General features: G+C 40.2%; 1 non-coding gene across 1 annotated transcript; it reads left to right on the forward strand.

Moving 5' to 3' along the window:
- Positions 1-3,856: 3,856 nt before the first annotated feature.
- LOC120362138 (U6 spliceosomal RNA) lies at positions 3,857-3,962 on the forward strand. Its single transcript, XR_005578130.1, has one exon. It is a non-coding gene; the product is annotated as a U6 spliceosomal RNA (small nuclear RNA).
- Positions 3,963-8,729: the final 4,767 nt, after the last annotated feature.

Below are 8,729 nucleotides of genomic sequence, written 5' to 3' on the forward strand. Positions count from 1 at the left end.
CCAAATTCCACACAGGGAGAGGAGGGGCCAGGTTCCTCCCAGGGGCAAAAGGGGCAAACTTCTGTGGCTCCACCCCATTCCGCATTCCCAGTGCGCAGTAGGCCAGGGGGAGGTTTTCCGGGGCGGGGGGCTTCCTACCGGGCTGCCTCACTATGGCAGTAGCTCTTCCTTCTGCTGCCCTAAACTCACTTAGGAAATTTCTCCAGAACACCCTGCCAGGACTCCACACCCAGAGACCTAATGTGCACTTGCCCCAGTGATTCTAACCTGTGATTCCAAAAGGATGACTAAGCCCCTTGGTTTGAACCAGCTGGAAGGATCGTGGTACCTGATTTTTGAATTGCCCTCCTAGGGTAAACACTGAAACACCGGCTTATTCTGTTCTCTCAACAAATACCCGCAGAAAATAATGCTGCAGGCCATTCTGGATGCTTGGTGTAAATTACAATAAAGAGAAAACCCTAGCCTCATTAAGCTCACCTTACAATAGGAGAATTCTGACAAGAAGCAGAAAGCATGGTTCACAGAAGTGTCAAGCAACATACCCTATTTAAAAAATAAAAAATAAAAAAATAAAAAATCAGTGGAGTGACAGGAGTTGAGATTGCAGGAAAAGTGAGAAGCAGAATTTGTTATTAAAATAAGTGGTCATATTAGCCCTCACTAAAAATACATATTTGAGAAAGACCTTGAGGGCAATAAAGAGAAGAGAAGAGTGTTCTAGGTCCAGGGAACAGCTAGTAGAAATGCCCAATACTGGATTTGACAGATATACTCATAAAATGAAGAGATGGTCAAGGCCAGGTGCAGTGGCTCATGCCTATAATCCCAGCACTTGGTGAGGCCGAGGTGAGTGAATCACATGAGGTCAGGAGTTCAAGACCAGCCTGGCCAACATGGCAAAATATCATCTCTACTAAAAATACAAAAATTAGCCAGGCGTGGTGGTGGGTGCCTGTAATCTCAGCTACTTGGGAGGCTGAGGCATGAAAAATGCTTGAACCTGGGAGGCAGAGGTTGCAGTGAGCCGAGATTGCACCACTGCTCTTCAGCCTGGGTGACAGAGCAAGACTCTGTCTCAAAATAAAATAAAATAAAATCCAGATATGGCTACTGAGGGTTGGGCAGGATGAATGAGGTAGAAGGCTGCAGGTGGAGGTGGCAAAGGTTGGTGAGGTGGCATCCTTAAGTGCCTTGCCAGTGTTAGGATCTTGGCTTTCACTTTGAGTGAAATAGGGAGGCAGGAAAGGGTTTTGAGACATGGAAAGGAAGCACAGACTGATTTGTATCTTACAAAAAAATCTGGCTATATGTTGAATCTAAAGTAGAGAGGACAGATGTGGAGACAGGAAGGTCAGCTAGTAGGTGATTGTTGTTCTCTGGGCCAAAGCAGGATGCTGGCCTGAATCATTGTCTTAGTAGCACTTAAAAAGCAGGCAGCGGTCGAGCGCGGTGGCTCAAGCCTGTAATCCCAGCACTTTGGGAGGCCAAGGCGGCTGGATCACGAGGTCAAGAGATCGAGACCATCCTGGTCAACATGGTGAAACCCCGTCTCTACTAAAAATACAAAAAATCAGCTGGGCATGGTGGCTTGTGCCTGTAATCCCAGCTACTCAGGAGGCTGAGGCAGGAGAATTGCCTGAACCCAGGAGGCGGAGGTTGCAGTGAGCCAAGATCGCGCCATTGCATTCCAGCCTGGGTAACAAGAGCGAAACTCCGTCTCAAAAAAAAAAAAAAAAAAAAAAAAAAAAGGCAGGCAGCAATCCATCCTCAGAGATTAAATTAACATGGAAACACAGGGAGGAGGTAAAAATGATTCTAAGTTGGTTATATATCTATATATGTATCAAATCCAACTAGAAGGATTACATTACCTTCAACAGAAAGGGAAGGTTGCAAGTGAAATGTGAAATGAGTTTGTTCTGGGGGGGAAAGCATGGATTCAGTTTATGCCATCTTAAGGTTGAGATGTTTATGAGACAAGTGAGATGCCAGGTACAGAGCTGTATGTATTGAGGCAAGTTCAGAAAAGAAGTCTGGACTGCAGATATAAGTGCAAGTTAGAGGCATAAAGATAGAACTTAAAGGTATGAGAGTAGATGAGAATATCAAACATGTGTGCGCACAGAGAAGAAAGCCGAGGGCCCCAGAGTCCCGAGTACTCCAGCAGTAGGAGAACAGGAAGCAAAGACAGAATCAGCAAAGGTTACTGAGCAAATGTGGTCAATGAGTCAGAAGAAAAATTCTGTGTCCAGCTCTTGCAGTAGGTTGGAAAAAGTGAAGATGAGACAGAGGTTTGACTACAGGTGCCAGATACAGCTAGCAGCTTCTAGTGGATCACTGGATTTAGCCATGTGGTGATCTTTGGTAATTCAAGAGAAAATTTATTCTGCAATTAAAAAAACTGATCTAAGCATAGTTAAGGCAGAATAAGAGGGATGGATGTCACAAATACAGGTAATGCTGGTGATTTCTGCTGATAATGAGAACAAATAGAACGCAAGGAAAGAGGTTAAGAAAAAAGTTTTGACAGAAGGAAGTATTACATGATTTTTTAAGCCATTGAAGATAAACCATTATTAATTAAAAAAAAACACTGATAATGCAGGAGAAAGCAGAAGAATTGTTACGGTGATGATTTTGAATAAGCAATAGTGGATGGGATTTGGTGTACAGTTGCAGAATCTGGTTTTAGATAAGAGCATAGACGTTCATCTGTGGTAACACACAGGAAGGCAGAATATGTCAATAGAGATGTTCGTAAGCTGATGTGATAGGAGCATGAAGAAATTCCCTTCTGACTGCTTTAGTTTTCTCGGTAAGGAAGACATCAGGTTGAGAATAAGAAGTAGAGAGGGGGTGCTAAAGGTTTGAGGAGAAAGGAGACAGTGAGAAATCATAGTCTAGGACAGTGGAAGTTGACTGACCCAGCAATGTGAAATGGTGTTAAGTGGTGTGGGTATGCATTACTGCTTAGCAGCACGAGGGCCCGTGATCCTGAACCTCACCTCAGAACAGGTCACTGCAGTTGCTTATTTTTCCCCAACACGTTCAGCTACAAAAATACAGAAATCTGATCAGCAAACGGTTGGATTCAACCAGAGTTGTAGTTTTGCCACGAAAGTAAGTTGAGGAGAGGAACAAAGGAGTCAGGAGTGTTTGCAAGAGTTTTGTATTGATTAACCACAGAATGCGGGCTGGGTAAAGAGGGAAGCACAAATATCAAGAGGGTGAAGGGTAGTGACACGTTGTAAGATCAATATACAGAAAATCCCAGTGAGGGTAAAGCTTTGTTAGGGATATACAACAGAGAGAGCTGGGTAAATAGGAAGGATTTATTGAGTCTGTGTCTGTAAGAACAAATAACCAAGTGGCTCCAAGAACAAGCTCTTTCAAAAACAGGAGTTCTGGAAATCTGAAGGCCAAGATGTTAAAAGGTTCACCTAAAAACATATTAAAATTTGTGAGGAATTAAGTCCATGTAAAACTTGACAGAACGGGCCACGAGCTAAAACTGTCTTAAAATATAGGGCAATAACCCAGTAACTGGAAGAAAAGAGCAATGTGACAACATGAGATTCGGAGCTGGGGATTTTCAGAGAGGAGAAGGAAAGAATGACCAGAAAATAAAACGAGGGAACAGTTAGTAGGCATTCTACCTCCCTCTAAACTCAGTAGTCATGAGAACTGCAGAGAGAACATAACCACCCCTTGAGATCTGCAGGGGAAGCACTTTGCTCATGTGGGAAGAGCAAGAATGTGCATCACAGTCTACAGGGATGTTGGGACCTAGATTAGTTTCCTGTGGCTGCCTCTTCAGAGTCAACAATCTGAGTTGCTTTAAACAGTGCAAATGGTGCTCATTTCCACAACATGAACACTAAAGTTGGAATGATACAAAGAAGATTACCATGGCCCCTGCACAGGATGGCATGCAAGTTCATGAGGCATCCTGTATTTTAAAAGGCTGCAAATGTATTCACACAGTTCTGGAGGCAAGAAGTCTGAGATCAGGGTGTGGGTGGGGTCGTGTGCTCTCTGAAAGCTGTAGAGGTGGATCATTGCACACTTCTCTCCTGGCTTCTGGCGGTTTCCAGCTTCTCACTGTCCTGGACTTGCAAATGCACCTCTCCAGTCTTTGCCTCTGTCATCACAAGATGTTCTTCCTGTGCCGCTTCTCCTTCTCTAATAAGAACGCCAGTCATATTGAACTTAAGACCCATCGTACTTCATTATGAACTCACCTTATCTTGATTATATCTGCAAAGATGTTATTTCAAAATAAGGCCAATTCACAGGTACTGGGGTTAGTACTTGAATGTATCTTCTTTTGGGGAGTATAGTTCATCCTACAACAGGAGTAGCAGTACATTGCAAGCCCAGCAGGATCAGTCTCGCAGTGAATACAGAAAATCTTCCCAACTGTTTATTTCTTGTGTTACGGGTTCCAAGGTATCCATTTCTTCTGGGACTCTCTCATTCAACATATGAGCCTCTCAGTGCCGAGAGCTGACAGTGGCTTAGAAAAAAGAAGTGTAAGTTGCTGCCCCCACAGACTCCACCCAGCAGGTCTCATTCTTCCTCATGGACTCTGAGTGAGACCTGCTGCCTCTGGGACCCTCTGTCTCTGGAACCTCTCTCTTTCCTCCCTCATTGGGTATTTTCTATATTACAGACATTTTGTAACTTAGGGTGTGTATTAGTCTATTTTCACACTGCTATAAGAAACTGCCCAAGACTGGGTAAATTATAAAGGAAAGAGGTTTAATCGATTCACAGTTCTGCATGGCCATGGAGGCCTCAGGAAGCTTACAATCATGGCGGAAGGAAAAGGGAAAGTGAGCACCTTCTTTACAAAGTATCAGGAAGAGGTGCTCAGTGAAGAGAGAAGAGCCACTTACAAAACCATCAGATCTTGTGGAAACTCACTCACTATCACAAGAACAACATGGAGAGCCACCTCCATGATTCAATTACCTCCACCTGGTCTCTCCATTGACATAGGGAGATTATGGGAATTACAATTCATGATGAGATTTGGGTGGTGACATAAATACTAACCATATTACCATGTAATTGACAAGGTGACCTTGTGAATAATATCTGCTTATTGGACACTTTTCTGCATACTAAGGATAAAAGACAATCAAAGCCCTGCCCTGGAGGTGCTTATGATCCAGTAGCACACAAATAGCTTTTCTTACTTTTTTCCTCTTTCCTAGTTAGATTCTCAATTCTGGGGGAGCAGACCCTTTTATTATACACAAATTCCACCCACTCAACCACACAGTGCCATAGTGAATAAATATTTATTTTTAAATGTTTATGATTATTTTAGAGTTATGGGCTGTGACCTGAAATCCATGAGTGGTCTGGTGTCTTGTCAATCACACTAGTCTCAACTTGCACCCAAATACATGAGAACGGAAACTTCATTTCTACATTGACTGCAGATTCCTGGTTGACTGGCAAACAACAGCTTTTAATCACAGCAGATAAGAAACTGAAAAAAAGCAGTTGGTTTTTTTTGTTTTGTTTTGTTTTGTTTTTTTTTAAAACCTGATAGATCTATACTTTAACATCCTAAGGAAAAGATTATAGTTCCTGCATTGATCTTCTGTGACTATTGTAAGAATTAATACAAACATGGTGGTTGAAAACAACAGAAATTTATTTTTTCACAATTCTCACACCAATTTGTATTTTTTATTTCTTATTAGATTCTAAACCCTAAAGATATTCACACTAGTATTATATCTACTTATCTATAGCCAGAGACAGCTTCTATCATGGTGTCCTTAACAGCCAAAGTTATTAAAATATCTTTTCTCCAGGAAGATCCAACAGGAAAAAACAAAGAAACATCTCTGATTAGACTCCAACTATACCCCATCCTCCATCAAATAGACTGGATAGGCATAATGTAAACAGAACATATGGTTTCCAAACAAGAAAAATCCTATGTGGGAGAGGAGGAGGAGAGAGGAGTCTCACAATTCTCTAGAAAGCAGATAACACATGCAATAATACAAACATTATGCAGCCATTGAACTTAGGTAGAAAATTAATGACATGGGATGTTGCACATGATACTTTTAAAAGGAAGGAGGTAAATTTATGTATATGTTATAATCATTTTGGAAGGAAAATAGCATATATTATATGAATAAAAGTAGAAAAAAAATAGAAGGAGTATGCATCAGCAGGTAATAAAAATCGTTGTGTTTAAAGATTATAAGAAGTATTTTCAGTGCTTAGTTTTATAATTATTTGGATGATCTAAATTCTTTAAAAAGATCATTTATTATTTATATTTTTAGAAATAAATACTTTAAATATCATTTTAAGAAAAAATGATATAACCAGCAACATATAATGGAATAAGAAAAGCAATGAGGAAGATGAATTGTAATTGATCTTTTGATGAATTTTAGGATTTGACCACTAAATAAATTAATTCATAAAATTTACTTGTCTGAATAAATTCAGAATAAAGAATGAATGAATAAAATATCATAAATATTTGGTAATTTGAAAGTAAGAAACAATTATGTTCTAATTTTTAGTGCTGAATAATTTGTAAGGAACAAAATAAAATATGCTATGTGAATTAACATGAAAGTTGAAACATGCAAGTATTAGAGCAGGCCTTGAATGACAGCTATGTATCCTAGACGTTTATTAAGTCTAGTTCAGGTGTAGGTACATTGCAGAAATGCAAGCAATATTTATTGAATAAATGAGTAAAAAGAATAGGTGTTTTAGCTGATGAAAATACATTTTCAATAACTGTTCTTAGAAAGAGGAGTATCTTATATAACAACTAACCAATCCAGGAAAACTGTCAGCAAGATCCTGCCTGTGCCCCCATTTTTAAATAAGATGCAATAAAAGTAACCTTCCTCTCGATGCCCCCCACACCCGTTATTCTCAGCTGATTATGGTGTCTCCTCCTGGGCTCCTGGGTGATTTTTATCTACACTAGGGAGCAATCTGGTTTTGAGAAAGCCTGGAATCTGGCTTTCACTCCAGTGTTACTAACAGTTGTTTCTGGATTGTAGTGGTAAGGAAGCTTCATAAATCAGCTTATGTTCTTTATGTTAAGACTCAGAGAAACACATATGCCATGGAGAGTTTTAATCACAGGAGAGATCCAATTACTCACGGAGTGCAAAGGGGCAACCGCGTTTGGAGTCCTCTCTTTGATCATCCAGAAATATGATTGTGAGAAAATAGAGTCAATGCTCAATGAAATTTGAATTAGTTGTATAGTTGTTTTAAAATTAAAGCCCCTCTCTTCCCTTTTTTTTATAACATTGAATTATCACTAGTACAGGTGTTTAAATCACAAAATGTTCTTGGTGCTTTTGATGGTTAATACTGAGTGTCAACTTGATTGGATTGAAGGATGCGAAGATCCTGGATGTGTCTGTGAGAGTGCTGTCAAAGGAGATTAACATTTGAGTCAGTGAGCTGGGAAAGGCAGACCCACCCTTAACCTGGGTGGATGCTAATCAGCTGCCAGCACAGATAGAATATAAAGCAGGCAGGAAAATGTGGAAAGACCAGACTGGCCTCGCCTCCCAGCCTACATCTTTCTCCTGTGCTGGATGCTTCCTGCCCTCGAATATTGGACTCTGAGTTCTTCAGTTTGGGACACAGACTGGTTCTCCTCGCTCCTCAGGAGACTTGTTGTGGTACCTTGTGATCATGTGAGTTACTGCTTAATTATATATATAATTACTCTCATATATATGACTGCTTAATTATATATGTAATCTATATTATTACTCTGATGAATACAGTGCTCAAAATGCTAGCCATTTACAATTCTGCTTCAGTAATCTATCTCTGTCCATCACTGAAATCTTGGTGTGCCCTTGCTTTGTAACCACAGCTTCTTTGCTCTACAATTTTTATGTAAAACTTTAGTGATCCTATCAACTCCTGGAGCTTTAGCTACCAGGTTTTTTTTTGGCAAAATAACACACTAAATCTCTCCATTCCAGATTTCTCCTAACTTCCAAATTTGCTGTATCCCACATACACAAGTGGAAATGGAAGTGAATCCATTTCCACTTCTTAATCCTTTAATTTCCTTTGTTGAATAAGATGGAAAAGCACCCATCTTAGAGAATGACGCTATTGCCCGCTCAATTCCCCCGAAAGAAACATATAATCAACCCAGACTTTTCTCCTTCATACTCCTCTCTACCCATGTTTATATTAACAAGCATTAAAAAATGTGAAATAAGAGCTCTCTTTAAGCCCTTTTTCTGCTTTATCTCCACTGCTACCTTATTTGAGGTCCACTCGTACATGAAGTTAGGTTACGGTTCTTATCTCCAGTTCATTTCTTCTGGGTTCCCAGTGCATTTCAATGGAATCCCTTAAATTATTATCACATGTCCATTCTTCAGTCAGTAAATGGGTTGTCCAGCCTATCTTTCACGTCTGGTTTCTTATCCACGTCTGAATTTCTTTGGGAGTCGGTTTCCTCCATTGTAAGCATGCATGTCTTAATTTCAAATTGTGATCTTATCTCTCGGCATGAAGGATACCTGTGATCCTATATAGTCATTGATTTAATTGGTCTTGGATGGACCAGGTACTGTAGGCTTTCCAACTCAAAAGATGATTCCAATGCACAACCAGTGTTTTCAGCTCTTTAAGTAAAATACAGCAATTGCTGTGGGTTGGGTTCCATATTGGTCAAGGTTCTCTAGAGG

This window comes from Saimiri boliviensis, chromosome 1 (genome assembly GCF_048565385.1).
Source record: "Saimiri boliviensis isolate mSaiBol1 chromosome 1, mSaiBol1.pri, whole genome shotgun sequence".
Lineage (NCBI taxonomy): Eukaryota > Metazoa > Chordata > Mammalia > Primates > Cebidae > Saimiri > Saimiri boliviensis.